The following is a 25,105-nucleotide window of genomic DNA, read 5'->3' as shown; positions in this document are numbered from 1 at the left end:
AAACCACACTCTCACCCGTTGAGGGTGAAGAGACTTCTCGATCGAGAAATGCGGATTCTCAGTACCCCAAGTGCGCCAGTTTTGCTTATTGACGAACCCATACAAATGAAAGTGGGCTTCGTCGCTAAACCAAGCCATACTAATTCCTATCATTTCCCAAGGCTAATCGTGGAGTCTGAATGTCCTAACGTAAACCGTTCAGAAGTTATGACAATTTTATTTCATGTAGTTCAATAATTGTCACCCTGTAAGACGGCCAAGAGGTGGCTGTATCGCAGAATGTTCTTATTAACAAAGTCCCGACTGTCGTCTGCTGGTTTGCCGTAATTACTTACTGGAGACCTAAAGCTTTCAGTGCACCTTACGAATATGAATGCTAAAAAGCGAAACAATTGTGAGTAAACATACAGAGGGATACCAAATTATGGCATTTGTTTTTTAACGTGCAATGGTGATGGTAGCTGATTCAGTTTACGAGCGATTGTTCATTTAGGGTGTTTACCCACTATATCTATATTTTTCCACATGTTGTTGAGGCTGGCCAAAACGTCGTCTACACAGTCATAAAGAGCGTGTGCCCTGCCACGATTTTCAGTTCAGCGGATTCTTCGAACTGGGTTACGTCACATGTTGTTGTTGTGGTCCTCACTCCAGAGACTGTTTTGATACACGTCTCCATGCTACTCTATCCTGCTTCACCTCCCAGTACGTACTGCAGCCTACATCCTTCTGAATCTGCTAAGTGTATTCATCTCTTGGTCTCCCTCTACGATTTTTACCCTCCACGCTGCCCTCCAATACTACATTGGTGATCCCTTGATGCCTCAGAACATGTCCTACCAACCGATCCCTTCTTCTAGTCAAGTTGTGCCACAAACTCCCCTTCTCCCCAATCCTATTCAATACCTCCTCATTAGTTATGCGATCTACCCATCTAATCTTCAGCATTTTTCTGTAGCACCACATTTCGAAACCTTCTGTTCTCTTCTTGTCCAAACTATTTATCGTCCATGTTTCACTTCCATACATGGCTACACTCCATACAAATACTTTCAGAAAAGACTTCCTAACACTTAAATCAATATTCGATAAAAACAAATTTTTATTCTTCAGAAACGCTTTTCTTGCCATTGCCAGTCTACATTTTATATCCTCTCTACTTCGACCATCATCAGTTATTTTGCTCCCCAAATAGCAAAACTCATTTACTACTTTAAGCGTCTCATTTCCTAATCTCATTCCCTCAGCATCACCCGATTTAATTCGACTACATTCCATTATCATCGTTTTGCTTTTGTTGATGTTCATCTTATATCCTCCTTTCAAGACACTGTCCATGCCGTTCAGCTGCTCTTCCAGGTCCTTTGCCTTCTCTGACAGAATTACAATGTCATCGGCGAATCTCAAAGTTTTTACGTCACATAGCCAGCTTTTACGCCGGAAACTGCAAGTCTTCATTTTTATTCGTGGAATTTGTTAAAGATGTAATCTTTCTTGCGCCAGTTATACTCGCAACTCAGAAGAAATATCTACGTCTCAGGTGAAATTATGGCTGATACGGGTGAGAGGATTTGGGCGGATGCCATATCCGGTGATTTACCAACGAAAGGGACACTGGACCCTAGAAAAAGACCAATAGGTAGTAACTTGGTATCATGTGCTGGGAGAGGGGAGGGGGGCGAATCGTTATATCGTTACCAGTAACTCCACAGCCAATTATTTAAAAACTCCAACTCATGCATAAAACAGCTGCAAAAGTCTGCTTATTTTACAAATGAGTTAATGTGTTAAATGTTTGACGTTGCGCATTCTGGAACCTTTACGGCTGAAGACACAAAAACTTATTTATGTTGCTTATATTAGTTCCGGATTTTTCAGCCATAGACTTATTAAACAGTCAAAACCAAAAGTATTTATGATGTGATATCTTCTGAAATACGTGGGGCCAATGATATAGGTTTGCATGTACATTCCGTTCAATATGTGGGTATTGTGCGCAAAATGTGTTTGGAACAAACTTAGCAATAAAGAAGTAATGAATTGAAACTTCATGCTGATCCTGAGGTTTTGCTTCATGAGCAGCAAATATGTAGTAAGTAATAAACTTTTTTTTCTTTTCATTTTTTTACGACCCATGTCACCGATAAAAAGTTTGGATAAAGGTTTGAAACTAGGTGTAAAATGTTGGTAGTCGCTAATTGTTATTATTCTCACATACTGCGCGAATATATTCCGGGTAATTTGTTTGCCCTGACTTACACGCCTGAAGATATATAGACAGTTTACGACTTTAATGCCTGACCTACTGTGGTAAACCTCTCATGTAAGATTATACATCAATGAGTAGATTATTACATAGTTATAAATTTTTAATTCAGTTAGTTATTACGTATAAAATATTCAAAATGAAATTTCTGTTGTCCCATTAAGCAGTTGAAATGGCAACCTGTAATTGGACTTTGGTGTTTCTTTGCTGTTTAGTAATATAGATGTATCGTTCGTTCCTAATAGGCGCCGAAAGTGCAAACAGGTATGTACAGTCACTTGCGTAGTGTCTAAGTCGACACATCCCTCCCAGTTACCTCCATAAAGGAGCTCGTTTCTTTCTTTGCTTTTCTTCTCGGGGTACCTGCGAGTCATAATTTGTAGACTGCGTCACCAGCTGTTGTTGTTGACTATGGGAGACTGAACCGTGGTAAAAATTGCTGCTTCGAAGAGCGCGCTGCAGCGCGTAGTGTGAAGCAGTCGCCCTCCGTTTCTGGCGGTGGCGCCGCTGTGGCAGTCGCAGCTTTGGTGTCTCCCTCTTGTGGGAAAGCGGAAAGGTTGCCTGTTCACGTGCATTTAAGGGGCACTATGAACTCGCCAGTGAGTCAGTCTGGGCCATCTAGGGGCTTGGATCCCCTCCTTCGAAAGCGTCAGATTGCAAAGCCTGGGCTACTCTCAGGGTGGAATCTCCGTCTTCGAAGATTGTGTTTGTCTGTCTGTCTATCTGTCTGCCCGCCGCTTGCTGCTGTCGCTGTTCGTCCGTCCGTCCGCCTGCCTGCTCGCTGTCCATCGCCGTCGTCGCAACCGCTGCCGCTGCCGCCGCCGCCGCCGCCGCTGCTGCTGCCGCCGCCGCCTGCTGTTCGTCCGTCTGTTCGCCGCCGACCATCGCCGATGCCGCCGCCGCCGCCGCCGCCGCCGCCTGCAGCTGCACGTCCGTCTGTCCGTCGCCGTTCGTCTGCAATGAGTACTCCCACCCCCATCGTCATCTACACCTCCCCCTCCCCCTCTCCCACAGTCCCTTCCTGGAGTGCCGCCCCTGGCCTCCCTCCTTACACCTCCCCTTCCCTTCCCCAACTCACCCATCCCCCTATCTCCTCCCCTGCTGTATACCCACACCTCTACACCCTTCCTCAAGCCTCCACACCCTCAACAGCTCCCACTACTACCCCCGCCCTCACGTACGCCTCTGTTGCCGCCTCTGCTGCCGCCCCTCAGGTGGTTGGCTTCCCCTCTCTCACCGACCCCGTCGCTTTGTCATCTGCATCTCCCGCACGCATCACGTCGCGCCGAGCCACCATCGCCACCACTGAACCAGCTGCTTCTCCCGGTGCCTCCACTATGCCGCAGGGATCTGCCACCGGCCACCTCCCTCTCCTCCCCATCCCTCTCCCCTCCTCCCAGCCTCCAGTCTCCAAAAAACCCCAAAAGCGCGTCCTTGCCGACTCTGCTCCCGCCACTTCCCACAAAAAATCATCACCACCTCCCCCTCCCCCTGCCGTCACCATGGACACCACCCCTCCTCCTGCCACCCATACCTTGGCCCCCACCCTCCACACCTTTGTCCTGTCAACTCCCAATTCTAAGTTCCTCGACACTCGTACCCTCACCAAGGAAATACGAAAGTACTTACCTGGTGCTCCCATCTCCCAACTCTCAGTCCTTATCAAGTCCCCGTCCCCATCCTTTCACACAGACCTCCTGCAAAAACTCCCACGAGTTATGTTCGGCCCCCATGCCTCTCTCACACCCTTCCTTTCCGCTTCCACTCTTCGTCAGCCCCAGCCTCCCTGTCGCCCCCCCCCCCCACCTACACCACTGTGATCACCGAGCTCAGCCCGGTGATCACAAAGGATGAAGTGTTGGTAGAACTGAACTCCCACCCAGACTTGCAAATCCGCTCTGCCCGCCATATCCACAATGCCTCTGGTCCCACCTACCTCATGCGGGTATTCTCTGAGTCCGTCCCATCCATAGACCATCTCCTCACCCAGGGTGCCCTGATATACCACCGTCGCCACCCTGTTGAATCCTCCAAATCCCCTCCCCAATCCTACCGTTGCCAACAGTGCCTGATGTACAATGACCACCTGACTCCCAACTGCAAAAACCCCCCCACCTGTCCCCATTGCAAGGCCTCCCACTTTCTTAAGAACTGACCCAACCTCGCTGCTCCTCCTTCCTGTAATACCTGTAATGGCCCCCACCCCACATACTCCCACAAGTGTAAAGCTAAACCCCCTCCAACCACCCCTGAACTTACAGTCCCAGTTCGTCCCGTAGATCCCCCTGTCCATCCCGACAATTCCCTCCGTCCACCCCCCACGGCCGAGGACATCATCCGGTTCATAACAGTTGTACTCCAAAACATTCACCCTTTTCAGCGCCCCCACACCTTCCAACAAATCTCCCTTGCTGCTCGCTCTGTTTTCCACCTGAACACCTTCGCCACTTACTCCCACAACCAAGCCCACTTCACCTTCACCCGCCTCGACACCCCGACACCCTAGTTTAAGTCTCTTCCCTTCTCTCTCTTCCCCCCCCCCCTCCTACCCGTCATGGCGCGGCACGAGTCTCGCATCCTCTTCCAGAACATTCGCTCCTTCCGCTCCAACAAATACCTCCTCATGCACACCCTCTCCCACCACCAGGTCGACACCTTCCTCTTGAACGAAACCTTTCTCCAGCCCCACCATTCTATCCGCACCTCCCCCTATACCCTCCACCGCACCGACGCTCCTGGTCCTCGTGCGCAGGGTGGAGTCGCGATCAGCCACCTTAAGCATATCCCCGTCCGGCCACAACCTCTCCTCAATGACCCCACTGAACACCTTATCCTTAGTGTCTTCTTCCCCTCCCTCACCATTACCTGTGCTACCATCTATGTCCGCTCCACTGCTCCTCTTCCTTATGACTTCATCTCCCACATTGACCACACCTTCTCCACCTATGTGATTGCCGCCGACCTCAACATCCATAGCCGCACTCCTGCTGCCCTTCGGTGGTGGCATCAGTTCCTCTCCACAATCCAAGGTGACCTTGTTCCCCTTCCCCAGCACACCCGACCCGAAAGTGACACCACCCCCGATGTTGTCATTGCCTCCGCCAACCTCCTTGGGCGTATCGCTGTCGCCGTCCTCGACCCCACAGGTAGTGATCACCTCCCTGTCCTTCTCACCATAACGTCTGCTCACCTCCCCCGTCCGGCTCCGCACCCTGCACCCCCTCCCAAGGTCGTCCATGACTATCGCCGTGCCAACTGGGATGCCTACAGGGACTCCATCTCCACCCAGGTCGAAAGCCACCTTCTTACCTATCGCCATCCTGACGACATCATCCACGCCTCGTCCTTCCTTCAGAAGGTAATTACTGACGCCGTGGAGGCCCATGTTCCTACTAAAACCATCCACCCACACCGTCCCACTCTCCCTCTGCGGGCTGTCCTCCTCCTCCGTGAATCCCGCCGCCTCTATCGCTCCTTCCTGCGCACTCGTGACAGGGATACACTCCAACGCCACCGGCAAATACAGCGACACGTACGAAACCTTATTACAGCAACGAAACGCCTAGACTGGCGCCAGACCTGCACACGACTCAACGCCACCCTCCCTATCAACTCCTTCAAGTACTGGTCCGCCTTCCATCGCCTTACTGGTTCCCTTTCCGCTCCCCACTACCCCCTTCTCCATAACGATCGCCCCCTTCCTGACAACCTTAGTAAGGCCAACCACTTCGCTTCCCACCTTTCCGAGGTCTTTTCCATCCCCGATGATCCCCACTTTGATTATTCTCTTTTCCCCACCATCATGGAACGTGCCGATACCTCAGTCGCTCCACTTGCTCCTAGTCTCCAGTACTTCGGGCAGTTGCCCCCCTCCGACATCAACACTCCCATCACAGCACAAGACATTAAACTTATCCTCCAGTCCAAACGCAACACGGCCCCTGGTCACGACTGTGTCACCTACCGTCACCTTCGAGAAAGCCCCTATTCCTTCCTGACTGTCCTCGCCCATCTCTATAATGTCGTCCTCTCTACTGGCGTCTACCCTGGCCTGTGGAAGACCTCCCGCGTCCTCTTATTCCTCAAACCCAACAAACCCCCTTCTGCCGCCTCTTCCTATCGTCCCATCCGCCTCACCTCCGTCTTCAGTAAGGTCTTTGAATCCATCCTCTCCCACCGTATCCATCAGCATCTTGCTCAACACCACCTCCTCCCCCTTACCCAGTGTGGCTTCTGACCCTCCTTCTCTGCTGAAGACCAACTCCTCAACCTTGTTCACCTTCTGTCCCTCCAGCTCAACTCCCGTCGCTACGCCATTTTTGTTTCCCTTGACCTCCAAAATGCCTATGACCGTGTATGGCATCCCGGTCTCCTCTTTAAACTCCAAACCTACGCCCTGCCTATCAATTGTGTCCGTCTGGTCACTTCCTTCCTCTCGCACCGTCCTTCCTATGTCACCCTCCACTACACCAACTCCCGTATCTTTTATCCCACAGCTGCCGTCCCCCAGGGTTCTGTCCTCTCCCCTCTCCTTTATCTCTTGTATACAGCTGATATGCCCAAGCACCCCCACTAGTCCACCTTCTCCAGTATGCTGATGACATCGACTTCCTGGCTCTCTATCCTACCCTTCAACGGTCTCAACGTACCCTCCAAACCCACCTTAACCAGTTCACCACTTGGTGTAACCAGTGGTTCCTCCATCTCAACCCCTCGAAAACCCAGGCAATCATCATAGGCCGCACCACTCGCTCCTTTCGCCTCCATGATTTCTACCTCACCCTTTATGGTCGTCCTATTCAGCTCACCCCTACCCTGAAATACCTTGGCCTCACCCTCAACCGACACCTCACCTGGACCCCTCATCTCCAGACCATCCAGCAGAAAGCCCATTCCCACCTCTGCCTTCTGAAACTCCTGTCTGGCCGAACATGGGAATTGCATCCTTCTACCATCCTCCACACCTACAAATCCCTCATCCGTCCTATCCTCTGTTATGCCAGCGTTGCCTGGATCTCCACCTCCACCCGCTTTTACAAGGCCCTCCAAATCCTTGAACGCCATGCGCTCCGCCTTGCCTTCCGTATACACCTTCCTTCCCCCACACAGCTCCTGTATGAACTGATCCCCTTCCCCCGCCTCCTCCTGTTCCTCCAACATCTCCGCATCCTTTACATTGTTCGCAGGCTTGATCCCCTCCACCCTCTGGTTTCCTCCTTCCTCTCCACCCCCCGCCCGTTGCCGCACCTCTATCGCTGTATCCCTCCCTCTCTCCACCTCCACACCCTCCATCTCCTTTATCAGGGCAATTTCCAACGCCTCCCCCTCCCGGATGACGAACTTCGCCGTGACATCTACCCTTCCTTAACTGTAACCTGGCCTTGTTCCCCCCCCCCCCCTCCCCAGGGCCCTCTTGTTCCTCTTCCCTCCTTCTCCCAGAGCGGATTTTCCTCCATCCCCCCCTCCCCTGAGACCCTGCACCCCATACTTGCCTCTTTCCTTCCCACATCCCTCCCTACCTGGCCCTCTTCAGCGCGCCCCCCACTCATCTCCCTCATCTCTTCCCGACCCTCCCTTCTTCAGGTCTCCCTCATCTCCTAGCGCCTGGCAGATCCTCTGTATTGATCATCATCAGTGTGCCACATCAGTGTTGTGCTTAGTGCTGTTTCTCCTGTGCGTCAAGAGGTGTGTACTGCCTTGAGGTTCGCCATCGGTGTTACATTATGTGCTACGCCATCCATCGATACCTTTATGCTCCAGTCATACTGTGCCTTGTGTTCTTTTAATTGTCGCAGTGTGTGGCTTTTTGTGTGTGCTACTTTTAAACAGTTTTTTATCTCCATTTTACAGTCACCCCGTTTTTTGTCTATTGCCTTCCATGATGTTCCCCCTTTTTTATATCTATGTTCATCTTATTCTCTCCTTTGCTGTTTTTAAATGTCTTCTATTGTTTTGTTCTATGTCTTTCGGCTGAAGAGCAGCGCATATGCTGCTGCCAGCCCGCCCCGATGGGGAATTGAAATACAATAAAGAAGAAAAGAAAATCAGTCTGGGCCAGTCTCTCTTCCCCAGCTTGCTAGTCTGTCTTTCGTCCGCATTTGTTAGGCAGTTAGTGTATGTCTGTAATTCGGAGTGCTAGTATGTCTGTCGTTCGGATCAACCTTTAAAGCCGGCAAAATGAGAGTCTTTCCACTCCGCCAGTAAGAGAACTCAGCGAGTGATCGCCCGGTCGGGGCTTAGTTCCTGCATCTGAGTCTGCACGTTAGGCAGCCAGTCTGCTCGAGTTTGCTCAGGCAATGGTAATTGGCGGTTGGATCGATCGGTTGGTCGGTCGCGCACTGACACACAAGATGACTTGTCCGTCTTGAGCGTCGGCGCATGTGAGGTCGCCACGTGAGTCCAGTGGGCCGCTGCGTATAGCGAGTGGTAGTGATTTCGCGGTCGACACAAGAGCAACAGGAGTCAACCCACGACATCAGTCTGGCCTGTGCGAGCTGCGACGCCGTGAGACGGGAGATCGGCGAGCCTTCCTGCGTCCGTTGAAGCGGCTGGCAGTGGACGGTTCGGGAGAGCGATTTGGGGGTACTGCGCCAGGTCTTCTCGAGAAATCGCAGGTTATTAGAACTTAAGTGATTGGTGATATGTTGTTTAATTTACTCTTGTTAAATTCTACTTGTTTTCTTGGTGAGGTCACCAGCCGTTTTGCTTTGGGGTCGTCCAACCATTCTTCTCCGTTTGCCCCCCGCGGGAAGGTGGTTGTTTATAAATTGGGTGGTCTGTTTTTCCTTTGTGGAGTAGAGGCGGGTTAGAGAAACCTGCGGTTCGGGTTGTTCGGTAATCTCCCTATCAATCTACCGTACGTTAGTAGCTGCGTCTGTCATATTTGTCGGATTTGGTGTGTTAACAAATTTATTGCTTGGAGTGTAACGGTCAAATACCTGAAATATGTTTTGATCTTTGGAAACTTTGATATTATTGCCTACGATCTTGAGAGGCGGTATCTGTGTACTGCGGAGCATCTGAACTATTGTTTGGCCAACCTTGTAGAATTTTATATAAGATTCCATTTCATGGGCTTTTACTTGAATGATCATTTTAGTATATTAAGTTGCCACCCTTTCACCGTAATACTTTTCTTAGAATTTAAAATCAAGTTGCACCTTCGGTGGCAAGGTTAACATTTTTAATTCTTAGTGTTTTGTACCATTTCCATCCCTCCTACGGGGGGTGCATAGTTTGTGTGCTTGTGTAAATTGTTAACACTCTTAGTTTAAAGTTATTTGGTGTGTTGCAGATTTGCACCAGTGTAGTCTTTCAGAGGCTGTTGTGAGCGGTCGTAACTACGGCCGTGTCAAAAGGGAGCGGCAAGGTTCTCTGCCCGAAAGCTCATACAGTCAAAACTTGTTTCTTTCTTCCTCAGAATGAATTGTAACTTTAATGTTTAGAGCGTGCTTTCTGATTATAATTTTAAATCTGTTTCTTTTAAAAAATGCTTTTAGGCACTATTAAAGTGAATAAAATTCGCATTTGTTAAAAGGAATTTGGTTATTCTTTCATCAGTTTCTCCCTGGCAAATACTTCCATGCTTACATAGTGTGAATAAATGGGTTATTGTTCTTGATGAATCTCCAGTAAATAAAATAAATTCTTTAGAATATTCTTTGAAAATAAATCACGGTTCAGAGACTACTGCAAGGTAGATCTAAAATGTTACGTGCCTCGCTATAATGTCTGAATGTTGGTATGAGGTCGTTTTGACGATAGTGAAACCTTACCTCCCAGACAACCCTTCTTTAGCTCGAGTGATAGGGTACGCACATTCTTGGATTGAAGTCATCCTTGAAGGCATGTTTGCGCTTTTCCGACCGATGTCGATGTCAACTAACGGCTTCCTACGGCGAATTATTTAATGGGTAAGGACTTCCATGTCTTATATAACTGATATTTTGACCACGCCGCTGGTCCACAATCGCAATCTAACCAGGAACATGACGAACCTGCATTAAATCATCTTGCAGTGGTTCTCCTTCTACCAAGTCCAGTTTTTCAATAGCAGACCCTTGTCGCTAAAAAGTAGTAGAACCAGGAATACTTTGGATTAGAAAGTTGAATTTCTTTCGTGTGTAGAAAGTCTGTAATTTTGGGAAACAAATGAAGTCTTAATAAATCGGTGATAATCGGTTCGTTAATCTCTGATTGTAATTACTTCTTTCAGGCACATTTATGATGATAATTTCTTACGGTAAGACATTCCAGAGTACAGCGGCTTTTTAAACAACTGCCTCCGTTTGATATGACCCTCCAAACTTCGTTAATATTGGTTAAATATCAGTGTTCAATTTAGATACGAAGCGTAGTCGGAGGTAACACGCTCGCCAAGAATCGTGATAATGCATACCGAAATATCTCTCCGGATGAATTAAAGGACTGCAACAGATCTATAACATTCAGAGTTCAGTCATATAAATCCCTTCCCAGAGAAAAACTGCCGTTAATAAATCAGTTTCGGATCAATTAGCCAAAATACACGTGAACTGAATTCTTAATCTTTCGTATTATCGTTCGTTGGTTCCCTTTGGCTAGCGTATCCTCATTAAAGACGGCTAAATGATCTTCATTTATAGTTTTGTAAGTGACCGAACACTGACGGGCCAATTAATCATTCAAGCCCTTTCACTATTAACAATAAGTGATATTACTCTCTCTTCCTGTCTCACACGATGCTCAACAGCATTTACCGTTATTAGTCTTCAATCTGGGCTCTAAGAAATTTCCTTAAAATTACTTAACAAATCTTCCTTCGAATAGAAGCTCTCAGATTTATATACCTTCGTGGCATATATTTGTCTTATCTGCAATATTTCAACATTCTTTCAAAAGAATTCATACTTATGAATCACCAATCATTACAGTCCGGAAACACTGTAACAAATAATCTGTAAAGGCCGTGCGCAGAATAGCGTTTTTCTTCTTAGGGGGGGTTTTTTGTTCGTCTCCTTATTTCAGCTAAGGATATGGGATAAAAAGTGTTGGGTTTAGTCCGGACAAGCGAGCATTTATACAGACATTCAAACATTTGTCTTACTGTAGCTATGTTACAGTACATTAGGTAAGGTTTGAACGACGAACCTGACCTGGCGCCCAGGCAAATTGTGCAAGTCGATTAACTCTAATTGAAAAATATTTTAACTGGGCTGAAATTAATGCTCAGTTGATGGCATCATTTTTATGTGCATCGTTCGGATTTTACGAGCAAAAAGCAGGCACCCTCGTTCGGATCTTACGAGTGAAAACACTCACCTGTAATCTTTTCAAACTTTGCATAAAGGCAGGTAAACAGATAATGTCATACCGAATCTTTTGTGTCCAATAATCTTCATCCGTTGTCGAGATACGAAGGTTTAAGCTAGAGCTAAATGTAATTCGTAAAATTTGTTCTTATGTGAATTGAATATTCAGAAACCGTTTAAAGTGAATCAAATGAATAAAAATTGGATTCTTCCGGTAAAATTTAAAACTCGCTTTCTAAAATCTACCTTCATTCGGATTTTACGTGCAAAAACCAAGTTTTTTGTGTGTGTTTTTTTATGCGTGCTACTTCTGGGTTTCAGAATTTTGCGAATCGATTCAAATTTTGGAAGGAAGTGTCCGCCTGCTTAGCTGAGTGGTAACGTGTTTGCCTACCATGCAGCGGTTCCGGTTCAAATGGCTCTGAGCACTATGGGACTCAACATCTTAGGTCATAAGTCCCCTAGAACTTAGAACTAGTTAAACCTAACTAACCTAAGGACATCACACACACCCATGCCCGAGGCAGGATTCGAACCTGCGACAGTAGGAGTCCCGCGGTTCCGGACTGCAGCGCCGCAGCGGTTCCGGTTTCGATTACCGGACGGGTTGGAGATTTTCTCCGCTCGTGTTGTCCTCGTAACCACCTCAAAATCACCGACGCCCAAGTCACCCAGAATGGCGTCACCCGAAATAAGACTTGCAACCCGGCCCCCCAGTTTTGCACACGAACCTTTCGTTTCATTGTTTGTAACAAGGTAGACACATGTAACTGATTATCGTCCTGTTGTTTTGCAAAAGCTTTATCCGTTGCCACGACATAAACAACATGTATTGAAACACAGTAATTGTACCTATACCGGATCAGTTATCACCTGAGTCAACAAAAATCTACTTTGGTTGCCAAGCTATGGCGGTCTGTTGTCAAAATTATGAAAGAGTAAAAGTTGGGAACCAGAATGAGCAATGTTCCTATCATAGCACAAAAAAGACGAGTACGACCTGGGCAGATTTTGGCATGTAGAAGAAGGTAACTAGCTTTTTTTACTTATCTGGTAGCTTCAAAGATGTTTAAATCAAAACAGCGTGACATATTCGCGCTTTTTTCGAGCTAATCCAACTTCCTCACTGCAGTAAGCCCATTTATCTGGAAGGTGTTGTCACAGCTGCATCTTGCAATTTACTGGCTGAAGAGCATACGTGCTGAAAAAGTTTTTCTTTGGGGGAATAAAATTTCTGGAGGTGGACTTGTTCCTGGGGGGACACAAATTTCTTTTTGTTTCTGGGTGGGGGAGTGTTGATTTTTCCGCCGAGAGGACCATCCACCTCTTAAGCCCATCGCCCATTACATGTATGGCGAGAAGTGTAAGAAGCGAATACACAAATTTATGTACGTCTAGAGAGTGGGATGCATCTACAATAGAAAGTATCCGAGAGAGGGTGTGCGTCTATAATAGGAAGTACTCCACAGTGGCGAAGGATGCATCTTAAGTTTCAATGTCACGTTGTGTTGTAATGCACGATATGAGAAATTCCATGGTGGATGATATGATAGCATGTATCGTGTTGTACGACCTGACGTCATGTATAACGTTAGTTTATTTAACGTGATTCATTACGTTACATTACGTGGGTACTAATAGTTACAAGTGAAAAAGCTCAAATATGTGAAGATGTTTTGTTTTAAATGCCTTGGAAACTGCCAGATAAGTCGTAAAAACTAGTTGCCTTCTTTTACTTCGCTAACTCTTCCCAGGACGTATTAGCCTTTTTATGCAACAACACGAGCATTTTTCATTCTGGTACAATTATATAAGATAGAACACAACTTTTAATGTTCACAGTTTAACATCACATATAACAGTAAGTACCTATTCAACATTTCATTTTATTAGCAAGACAGCACTGCAATACCTTGTCTGGAGTCGATTGCAGAACATGAAACAAGTAACCATCATAGAATTTTAATACAACAATTCGTCTGAAATTAACACTACGAAATTGTGGCACATATTTATACTTTCCAGGCGTCGCTCTGCGGAACATATGACCTAGTAGATAGTGTCGGAAGTTCCATGCGGCTTTTCGCGGATGATGCTGTAGTATACAGAGAAGTTGCAGCGTTAGAAAATTGTAGCGAAATGCAGGAAGATCTGCAGCGGATAGGCACTTGGTGCAGGGAGTGGCAACTGTCCCTTAACATAGACAATTGTAATGTATTGCGAATACATAGAAAGAAGGATCCTTTATTGTATGATTATATGATACCGGAACAAACACTGGTAGCAGTTACTTCTGTAAAATATCTGGGAGTAGGCGTGCGGAACGATTTGAAGTGGAATGATCATATAAAATTAATTGTTGGTAAGGCGGGTACCAGGTTGAGATTCATTGGGAGAGTGCTTAGAAAATGTAGTCCATCAACAAAGGAGGTGGCTTACAAAACACTCGTTCGATCTATACTTGAGTATTGCTCATCAGTGTGGGATCCGTACCAAATCGGGTTGACGGAGGAGATAGAGAAGATCCAAAGAAGAGCGGCGCGTTTCGTCACAGGGTTATTTGGTAACCGTGATAGCGTTACGGAGATGTTTAATAAACTCAAGTGGCAGACTCTGCAAGAGAGGCGCTCTGCATCGCGATGTAGCTTGCTCGCCAGGTTTAGAGAGGGTGCGTTTCTGGATGAGGTATCGAATGTATTGCTTCCCCCTACTTATACCTCCCGAGGAGATCACGAATGTAAAATTAGAGAGATTAGAGCGCGCACGGAGGCTTTCAGACAGTCGTTCTTCCCGCGAACCATACGCGACTGGAACAGGAAAGGGAGGTAATGACAGTGGCACGTAAAGTTCCCTCCGCCACACACCGTTGGGTGGCTTGCGGAGTATAAATGTAGATGTAGATGTATTCACTACGACTATCGTAAACGCTACATCTTGACGGACTGAAGGGGATACATTGGCCGCATTGTCCCGTTCACAATTGAAGATACAACGCGCTCACCTAAACTGCACTGGGAATGTAGGTTCGGTTCTACTTCCGCTACACACGCGGCTCTCTGTAGCAATTTTCTGTGGTCAGATGAACATGTTTTTGTCATCTCATCTAATTGCCACCTATTCCTATCCCTATTTACTTACTGGCGCTGTCAGTTCCTAACAGGCAGAGCAGTAGCTGGTGCAGTGGGCTCCATGAACGCGCCATTGCCCCTTCGCGTCCCTGCGGTCAGTTCAGTAACAGCGCTGCTAATGATCTGATCAATCACGAGATTAATGCCCACACGCGGTTGCAGTCGCCTTCCTGATATTGGCACAGGCGGTGCCAGCGCAACGGGCGTAAATGGAGCTGGAAAGCGGTAATACGAGGCACATACATGTGAATTACTGCTTTCAACAGACACTATCTGAAAATATAATTTTGAATCTTTCTCCCTTATCCTTGCAGGGTTAAGAAAATGTCCACTTATCTTTCAAATTCTGCCGCAGTTACTGATCATTTAATTATTCCCAAAGGCGCCACGCCACCAGTACTTCCTGATTATTTAAAACTGAGGATTCATGCACAGTTTCGAACTGCCATAGACACTGAAGAGCCAAAAAAAGCTGGTACACCTGCCTAATATCACGAAGGGCCTCCGCGAGCACGCATAAGTGCCGCAACACGACACGGCACTGACTCAACTAATGTCTGAAGTAGTGCTGGAGGGAACTGACACCAAGAACCGTGAAGGGTAAGATTACGAGCGGGTGCAGATCTCTTCTGAGCAGCACGTTGCAAGGCAGTCCAGATATGCTCAATAATGTTCATGTCTCGGGTGTTTGGTGGCTAGCGAAGTGTTTAAACTCAAAAGAGTGTTCCTGGATGTGGTGTGCGTACTGTAAGACCTTCGGTACACACACCATCAGATTATTTGACTTGTCGCTCTAACGAAGTAGGTGAGTGTCAGCAATATGTCTCGTGGTCTTATCGTGGCGTGTTTATCTTCTGTCGTTAGGTCAGACGATAGAAATGCCACTTGCACGCTTAGAGTAGCAGATTGACGGTGACCAACTTTAAACAGAACTTGATTAATTTTCACACACATTTATTAAAATAGTAAAAAACGTAGATATTACGTAACTTGATTCTGGATGCTATTTACAATTGACAATTTGAAGTTCCTTTGGTCTCGGTACGTTAATCTTATCCTCACATATCTCTGATACTTGACAAAGTGTCTATACATTTCTCTTCATGGCTATGTACAGGATATGATAATCTTATTAGGTGCAGACTGAAACTTGACTATAGACTAATGCAGACTAATGCAGACTGATGCAGACTAATGCAGACTGGTACAGACAAATGCAGACTGACTAATCGGAGGTTTTTTTTTTCTTTATTGTTATTTTAAACCCATACAACAGGCCGGCTGTCAGCAGCATTCTACGCTGCTCTTCAGCCATAGGATACACAATGAGAAGAAACACTGAGAAGACACATAAATTACAGAACGGTGGGCAATAAAACAGTCGACACATAAAGACAAACACGGAGCCGTTCACACTCGACGATAATCCACACTGCAAACTGTTGATACGACGCACAAACACTGAGGAAGACGATGGCACTGGTGAACGATAGAGTGTGACGGTGAACACTGAACACTAAACATGACGGCACACACGAAACACTGATGGCGGTGATCTCCGGCGCGCGAATGTCCACTTAGCGTGTGCGAGTCCGGGGACCTGCCAAGAGGGGAACAGGGGTGAGGTGGGGGAGAGGGGAGAACAAGGATGCCAATGGCTGCAGAGATGGGGGCAGGAGGAGAGGGACAGGGTAGGGGAAGCCCGGGGGAGGAGTGGGGAGAAAGGGAGGAGGGAGGGAAAAGGGAGAGAAGGGAGGGAGGGTGCCCTGAGGAGCAAGCACAGGAGGAGGGTGGGAGGATCAAAGTTGGTAGGAGGGGTAGATGGAGGGGAGGAGGGCATCATCAGGGAGAGGGAGCTGGCGGAAGCCACCTTGGGAGAGGGTAAGGAGGGTGGAGGGATGGAGACCGGGTGGGACGTGGGAATACAGGCGCAGCAGCGGGTGGGGGTGGGAGAGGATCGGGGAGACGAGCAAGTGAGGAGGATCGAGTTTACGGGAGGTGTACAGGATCCGTATCCTTTCAAGGAAAAGGAGGAGGTGGGGGAGTGGGATGAGATCATACAGCATCCGCGTGGGAGAGGGGAAACGGATGTGATAGGCGAGGCGGAGAGCATGACGTTCAAGGATTTGGAGGGATTTATAAAAGGTAGGGGGGGCGGAGATCCAAGCCGGATGGGCATAACAAAGGAACTAATCGGAGGTCTGTACACTCGTTATAATACCTCGAGCGTTCAGGTATCACTGCTCGAGTGTGATCCGCGAGGAGAAAAGGTTCTACGTTAGCAGTAATCTCATTGGCTGCGTGACATATTAATATGCGGATCGGCGGAAGCAGAATTTGGTCCGTCTCTAAGACAGCGCCATCTCGTAGTGCGGAGACGGACGAGCGCTGCGCCTGCGCTGTTGTGCTTAGTGGGGCGCGCTCTACTGGGAAAGTTGTGTACGCGCTGACTACGCGGAACTATGTACACAACACTGGAGCTACTCTATAGCAATTCTGGAAGTGTGGGGCGTTGCAATGTCCTGCAGGAATTGCCCAAATACGTCAGAATGCACAATGGATGTGAATGTATGCATGTGATCAGACAGAATGTTTACGTACGTGTCCTTTCAGATTCGTATGTAGACATATAAGGATCCCCATACCACTCCAGCTTCACAAACAACATGCTTCCAGTCATCAACAGTCCAATATCGGTGTTAACAGGCCCAGACGAGGCGTAAAGCTTTCTGTCATGCAGTCATGAAGGATACACGAATGGGCCTTTGGCTCCAGAAGCCCGTATCGATGATGTTTCGTTGAATGGTTCGCACGTTGACACTTATTGATGGCGCAGCATTGGAATCTGCAGCAATTTGCGGGAGGGTTGCATTTCTGTCACGATGAACGGTTCTCTTCAGTCGTCGTTGATTCCATTCTTGAAGAATCTTTTTCCGGCCTCTCCGATGTGGCCGGATTCCAGATGTTCACGGCATACTCGTGAAACAGTCGTACGGGAAAATCCTCACTTTATCGCTAACTTGGAGATGCTGTGTCCCTTCGCTCGTGCGCCGACTATAACACACCGTTCAGACTCACTTAAACCTTGATACCCTGCCAAGGACCAGCAGTTACCGGTCTAACAACTGCGCCAGACACTTGATATCATATATAGGCGTTGCCGAACGCAGCCCCGTATTCTGCCTGTTTACAAATCTTTGTATTTGAACACTCATGCCTATACCAGTTTCTTTGTCACTACAGTGTATCTTTACTTTAAGGACGACTTCGAACACCGTAGTACTTTCCCGAAATATCAGCGAGTATTAAATCTTGAAACAATGATTTATTTTTCTGTAACAGGTTTCGCGCCTAGGGCTATCATCCCTCGTCAGTGAGTATTTTATGTTCTAAGTTCTGAATTTTTATCGCATTACAAAGCATCACAAAAAAATCTGAAGTACCTATACAACATGGTCAAATGTTAATGTAATTTCGTATATTTACACACCAACGATGGATGTGTTAATGATTAGAGCTGCAATTGTCTGCGACAGATAGAGAGACCATAAAAGGGCATTGTTGTTGTTCGTTTCTGGTGTTCTAACCATGCCTGGTGGGGTATATAAGGGGGGCGAACAGCTTCACTGAAATCAATACATCAAATTTCCTGTGCATCAGCCGCACAGGAAATTTTTCAAGAGAGGTTAATATATGGAATTGCTAAACCACTTCATAAGAAAGGTGACAAGACGGACTTAAACTATTACAGTCCAGTTTCCTTACTGACGTATTTTTCCAAAGTATTCGCAAAAGTAACGTACTCAAGAGTAGCCGCACACTAAAGTGAAAACAATTTACTTGTCATATTACTGTTTGGATTCCAGAAGGGTTGCTCGGCTCATAATACTGTTTATGTATCCACTCATAAAATAGTTTCCGGACACCCGGCTGAAAATGACTTACAAGTTGGTGGCGCCCTCCATCGGTAATACTGGAATTTAATATGGTGTTGCCCTACCGTTAGCCTTGATAACAGCTTCCACTCTCGCAGGCATAAGTTCATGTAGGTCCTGAAAGGTTTCTTGGGGAATGTCAGCCCATTTTTCACGGAGTGCTGCACTAAGGAGAGGTGTCGTTGACGATCGGTTGAGGCCTGGCACGAAGTAGGCGCTCCAATATATCCCAAAGGTGTTCTATAGGATTCAGGCCAAGACTCTGTGCAGGCCAGTTCATTACAGATACGACTCTGACAGGTAGCACATACATAAGCATCCTGTCTGATCACCTGCATCCATTCATGTCCATTGTGCATTCCGACGTACTTGCGCAATTCCAGCAGGACAATGTGACACCCCACGCGTCCAGAATAGCGACAGAGTGGCTCCAGTAACACTCTTCTGAGTATAAACTCTTCCGCTTGCCAATAAAATCCACGAAGATGAACAATATTGAGCATATTTTGGATGCCTTGCAACGTGTTTTTCAGAAGAGATCTCCTCCCGCTCGTACTCTTACATATTTACGGACAGCCCTGCAAGAAGATCCAAGTAAATTTCTCTTTTATTGCTCTGTATGCGTAGAAGCACCGTTATGTGTCATATTCCTAAATACACAAAAGGGCACCGAAAATGAGGAAACCATCTCTCTCCGAATAGCCAGCAGCCGTGAGGCTCGTTGGCGGGGCAGCAGCTCCCCATTCTTCTCGCTTGTCCGCCTTCCGTCTCAGCTCGTAGTGTGAAGAACAATTCATATCCTCCGTTATTTATTTTATATACCTCAGCATGGGTTTTCATCCGTAATGTATGGCTTCTAAGACTCCCTCAATTATTCTTTTCAGTAGACCATCATGTCGGACTATATGGCCTGCATACTGAGTCCATCTTCTTTTTAGGTGTTTCATGAAGCATATTTTCCCTCTAGCTCTAGTGAACACTTCGTGATCATTTCCCTCCAATTGATTTTCATCATTTTTCTGTAGCACCAGGTTCCAAATACAGCGACACACGTCGAGAAGAACATAGCTATCAAATGGTTCAAATGGCTCTGAGCACTATGGGACTAAACTTCTTAGGTCATCAGTCCCCTAGAACTTAGAACTACTTAAACCTAACTATCCTAAGGACATCACACACATCCATGCCCGAGGCAGGATTCGAACCTGCGATCGTAGCACAGAGCTTTCAACAACAAGCGGTAGCTGATAAACACTACTGGCCATTAAAATTGCTACACCACGAAGATGACGTGCTACAGACGCGAAATTTAACCGACAGGAAGAAGATGGTGTGATATGCAAATGACTAGCTTTTAAGAGCATTGACACAAGGTTGGCGCCGGTGGCGACACCTACAAAGTGCTGACATGAGGAAAGTTTCCAACCGATTTTTCATACACAAACAGCAGTTGACCAGCGTTGCCTGGTGAAACGTTGTTGTGATGCCTCGTGTAAGGAGGAGAAATGCGTACCATCACGTTTACGACTTTGATAAAGGTCGGATTGTAGCCTATGCGATTGCGGTTTATCGTACCTTGACATTGCTGCTCGTGTTGGTCGAGATCCAATGACTATTAGCGGAATATGGAATCGGTGGGTTCAGGAGGGTAATACGGAACGCCGTGCTGGATCCCAACGGCCTCGTATCACTAGCAGTCGAGGTGACAGGCATCTTATCCGCATGGCTGTAGCGGATCGTGCAGCCACGTCTCGATCTCTGAGTCAACAGATGGGGACGTTTGCAAGACAACAGCCGGCCGGAGTGGCCGAGCGGTTCTAGGCGCTACAGTCTGGAACCGCGTGACCGCTACGGTCGCAGGTTCGAATCCTGCCTCGGGCATGGATGTGTGTGGTGTCCTTAGGTTAGTTAGGTTTAAGTAGTTCTAAGTTCTGGGGGACTAATGACCACAGCAGTTAAGTCCCATAGTGCTCAGAGCCATTTGAACCATTTTTTTGCAAGACAACAAACATCTGCACGAACAGTTCGACGACGTTTGCAGCAGCATGGACTATCAGCTCGGAGACCATGGCTGCGGTTACCCTTGACGCTGCATCACAGACAGGAGCGCCTGCGATGGTGTACTCAACGACGAACCTGGGTGAACGAATAGCAAAACGTCATTTTTTCGGATGAATCTAGGTTCTGTTTACAGCATCATGATGGTCGCATCCGTGTTTGGCGACATCGCGGTGAACGCACATTGGAAGCGTGTATTCGTCATTGCCATACTGGCGTATCACCTAGCCTGATACTATGGGGTGCCATTGGTTACACGTCTCGGTCACCTCTTGTCTGCATTGACGGCACTGTGAACAGTGGACGTTACATTTCAGATGAGTTACGGCCCGTGGCTCCGTGCGAAACCCTACATTTCAGCAGGATAATGCACGACCGCATGTTGCAGGTCCTGTACGGGCCTTTCTGGATACAGAAAATGTTCGACTGCTGCCCTGGCCAGCACATTCTCCAGATCCCTCACCAATTGAAAAGTCTGATCAATGGTGGCCGAGCAACTGGCTCGTCACAATACGCCAGTCACTACTCTTGATGAACTGTGGTATCGTGTTGAAGCTGCATAGGCAGCTGTACCTGTACACGCCATCCAAGCTCTGTTTAACTCAATGCCCAGGCGTATCAAGGCCGTTATTACGGCCAGAGGTGGTCGTTCTGGGTACTGGTTTCTCAGGAACTATGCACCAAAATTGCGTGAAAATGTAATCACATATCAGTTCTAGTATAATCTATTTGCCCAATGAATACCCGTTTATCATCTGCATTTCTTCTTGGTGTAGCAATTTTAATGGCCAGTAGTGTAGTATAACAAAATATGCCGCTCAGCAGCTATGTAGAGTTCAGGAATCACGAGGCAAATCTTTAAAATTCCTTGCGGCCGTCACATCATAAAACTCCATATGGTTTGTATTTTGTTACAAACGAATCCGTCTGCCGCAAAGATATCATTTCCAAGAATAAAAACGGCTATTTTCAGTTAACTTTTTAATTTGTAATTCGTGCGCTGTTACTCGTAATTTCTGAAATGTGAGCCGAACCAGAAGAACAGGACAGCTAATATGCTTCGACGGTGGATTCAGGGAAACCTAACTCGAGCAACAGACTGCAATATGGTACAGTGCCAAGTGTCTGTAAAACACCTTAAGCTTTAGTTCTGTATTTCCAAAATATTTTAAAAATCGTTGCTGTTTTCATGTTAGTGATTGTTGTTCTTATTTCACTACATTAAACCATTATCATAGGTTCCCTGCGTGATAGAATTCCATTCACATTACACAACATTTACAAACAGCTGCTCATAGAAATACTGTTAACGAAAATATCTCTAAGGTTCAAATAACCTGATAAGCAGCATTTTCTGCAAGCAGGAGTGGAAATTATGGCAGTGGTGACTTTTCGAAAGATATCTGCTAAGCAACAGTTTCAGCCAACTTCGCTTTTAATAAGTAGGGTTTTCAACGTTCCTGGAAAAATTTCCGAACGAGGATCTCCTGATACTCAAAGGTAAGAAAAAACTACATTTGCAAAGCATGTGCAGAGGTAAGTTCACGCATTTGTTTAATGATATTAATTCGTGCGTCAGTTACCCCTATCCCAAACCGAAAATATTTTGACCTTCATAAAAACTTTTAAACGTATTGTACAAAAATACACACTTCAAAAAAGTTTTGCATCACCCCGATTCCCAGAACTTCTGAAGATAGACGTTGACTGTGGATATTTTATCGGAGACACAGTCCCTTTGATCGTTCAGAGATGTCACTAAACCCACCGAAAGATGTAAACAACCATGCACGAGCAGCGCCTATTAGAAGGAGGGAGTTCAACAGCCGATCAGTTCCAGTCATTCCCCCAGGAAGGAGGTACACGGCTCGTGTTGTCTGTAGTTCAACCATGCCTAGACGGTCAATACCGCGGTTCGGTCGGTCCGCATTGTTCATTTGTGCCAGGAAGGGCTCGCAACAAGGGAAGTGTCCAGGTGTCACAAAGTGAACCAAAGTGATGTTGTTCGGCCGTGGAGGAGATACAGAGACAAGAACTGTCCATGACATGCCTCGCTCAGGCCGCCCAAGGGCTACTATTGCAGTGGATGACCGCTACCTACGGATTATGGCTCCGAGGAACCCTGACAGCAACGCTACAATGTTGACTAATGCTTTACGTGGAGCCACAGGACGTCGTGTTACGACTCAAACTGTGCGCAATAGGCTGCATGATGCGCAACTTCACTCCCGACGTCCATGGCGAGGTCCATCTTTGCAACCACGACACCATATAGCGAGGTACACATGGGCCCAACAACATGCCAAATGGACCGCTCAGGATTGGCATCACGTTCTCTTCACCGATGAGGGTCACTTATGTCTACAACCAGACAATCATCGGAGACGTGTTTGTAGGCAACCCGGTCAGGCTGAACGCCTTAGACACACTGTCCAGCGAGTACAACACGGTGGAGATTCCCTGCTGTTTTGGGGTGGCATTATGTGGGGCCGACGTACTCCTCTGGTGGTCACGGAAGGCGCCGCAACGGCTGTACGATACGTGAATGCCATCCTCCGACGGACAGTGCAACATATTGGCATATTGGAGAGGCATTCGTCTACATGGACGACAAATCGCGCCCCCAAATGTGCACATCTTGTGAGTGACTTCCTTCTGAATAACGACATCGAACGACTAGAGTGGCCAGCATGTTCTCCAGACATGAACCCTATCGAACGTGTGTGGGTTAGATTGAAAAGGGTTGTTTATGGATGACGTGACCCACCGACCACTCTGGGGATCTATGTCGCCTCGCCGAGGGGGAGTGGGAGAATCTGAACCAACAGTGCCTTGATGAACTTGTGGATAGTATGCCACGACGATACAGGCATGCATCAATGCAATAGGACGTGCTACCAGGTATTAGAGCTACCGGTGTGTACAGCAATCTGGACCACCACCTCTGAAGATCTCGCTGTATGGTGATACAACATGCAATGTGTGTTTTCATGAGCAATGAAAAGGGCGGAAACGATGTTTATGTTGACCTCTATTCCAATTTTCAGTACAGGTTCCGGAACTCTCGGAACCGAGGTGATACAAAACTTTTTTTGATGTGTGTATTTTAAAATGGAAATATAAAACTACGTATTGCCAGTAGTGCCACGGAGTTTGATTTAGTTGAGTTTATGATCAACAAACATGTTCTTCATAAATTTTGTTAACTTTTTCTGTCCACAGCTGTGGTCTCAGATTACACCCCCTGATCTTTACTAATTTTCAATAAAATAATAATTTTCAGGTAATACAAGAAATAAGATACGATATCGACGACTCAAACTTGTGGTTATTTGTAGATGAAACAACCGACTCGTTTGAGAGATTTATTACGAACGTCGTCGAGAGAAAAATGACGGAATCTGAACCAGGAACACTACATCACATTGTCTCCAAGATACTGAAGGAAACAAATCTTCAACTACTGCATTACTTGTTTTGTGGCTTGTCAAACAAAATGAGGAAAAAATCTTGCTGGTAGTTACAGATTCAGCAGCATACAAGATTAAAGCAGCTAAAACTTTGCAGGCATTTTATCCTAAGGTAGTTCATATGACTTGTTTAGCACATGCTCTTCATCTGTTGGCAGAGGACATTCGAGCGATTTTTCCAGAAGTAAATGCCTTAGTTTCCAAAAAGAGTTGGTGAAAGCGCCACCAAGGGTGAAATTATTTTCTGATGTGATGGTAGACTCTCGTTCACCCACAGAACCAGTGCTCACGACACGGACAACGCGGACTGAAGCAGCTCTATGTTACAAAGGTCATTCAGAAGACGTGAAGTAGGTGGTCGACGGGATGGACAGGAATGAAACGGCCGGAATCCCTGCTGCAGTTAGTACGGGCAAAGAGAAGAGTTTCCAGAATAAACAGTGTTTCTTGATATCTATTTCAGTAAACTACCAGACGCAGTCACGTGTCTGGAAGAAAAGGGATGCCTCGTGTTCTGACCCGCACGTATGTCAAACAGCCCTCGTCAGTGACACACCAGGAGAAATAGGAAAGTGTTTTCGTGACAAAGCTGAAAAATACAAGTTTAATGTTTCTTCGGGATAAGAATAAGGTGCTACAAAGAGATTCTGAAAAACACTTAACTCTTGTTCTTTAAGTATCATAGCTTCTTTTTGATACTGTCTCGTCACTTCGTGTGAAGTAGAGAGACCTTTCTCTTCATATAAAAACATTTCAAGTGACTGAAGAAAATCATTTCTTCCAGACTACAGTGAGAAATATTTAATTGTTTATTGCAATAAAAATTACTACAGCTCAAATAGACAGACAGAGAGAGAGAGGGGGAGAGAGAGAGGGAGAGAGAGAGAGAGGGAGAGAGAGAGAGAGTAGTAAGTATTAATTTTGTTAAAGTCTGAGTTTAAGAATAAATTTACAATTT

Source organism: Schistocerca nitens, chromosome 4 (genome assembly GCF_023898315.1).
Source record: "Schistocerca nitens isolate TAMUIC-IGC-003100 chromosome 4, iqSchNite1.1, whole genome shotgun sequence".
Classification (NCBI taxonomy): Eukaryota; Metazoa; Arthropoda; class Insecta; order Orthoptera; family Acrididae; genus Schistocerca; species Schistocerca nitens.
Note: the sequence above shows the minus strand (reverse complement) of the source record.